Here is a 722-nt window from a genome sequence, read left to right on the forward strand (position 1 = left end):
TTGAAGGAATTTCATATTGTCTGCTCCACCATGAAACCCCCAGATGTCCAAGAGGACCACATATTTCTGAAGGCTTTCCCTCATTCTTTAGAGGGAGTGGCATAGGACTGGCTGTATTACCTTGCTCCAAGGTCCATCACGAGCTAGGATGACCTAAAGAGAGTATTCTTAGAAAAAAATTTCCCTGCTTCCAGGACCACAGCCATCAGGAAGGATATCTCAGGTATTAGATAACTCAGTGGAGAGAGCCTGTATGAATACTGGGAGAGATTTAAAAAACTATGTGCCAGTTGCCCTCACCATCAGATTTCAGAGCAGCTGCTTCTCCAATATTTTTATAAAGGACTCAGTAATATGGAGAGAAGTATCATAGATGCTGCCAGTGGTGGAGCCCTTGGAGACATGACTCCTGCTGAAGCCAGAAATTTAATTGAGAAGATGGCTTCCAACTCCCAGCAGTTTAGCGCCAGAAATGATGCTATAGTCATTAGAGGAGTGCATGAGGTAGCTACAAACTCAGCTGCATCATCTGAAACTAAGAAGCTTGAAGGCAAACTGGATGCATTGGTTAACTTGGTAACCCAGCTGGCCTTGAACCATAAATCTGTACCTGTTGCAAGGGTTTGTGGTTTGTGCTCCTCTGCTGACCACCATACAGACCTTTGCCCTTCCATGCAGCAACCTGGAGCAATTGAGCAGCCCGAAGCTTATGCTGCAAATAT

The 722-nt window shown here is 45.0% G+C and overlaps 1 non-coding gene across 1 annotated transcript; it reads right to left on the reverse strand.

The window, feature by feature from the left end:
• Positions 1 to 201: 201 nt before the first annotated feature.
• LOC114413844 lies at positions 202 to 308 on the reverse strand. Its single transcript, XR_003666990.1, has one exon. It is a non-coding gene; the product is annotated as a small nucleolar RNA R71 (small nucleolar RNA).
• Between the last annotated feature and the right edge of the window lie 414 nt (positions 309 to 722).

The sequence above is a fragment of the Glycine soja genome, chromosome 5 (genome assembly GCF_004193775.1).
Source record: "Glycine soja cultivar W05 chromosome 5, ASM419377v2, whole genome shotgun sequence".
NCBI lineage: Eukaryota > Viridiplantae > Streptophyta > Magnoliopsida > Fabales > Fabaceae > Glycine > Glycine soja.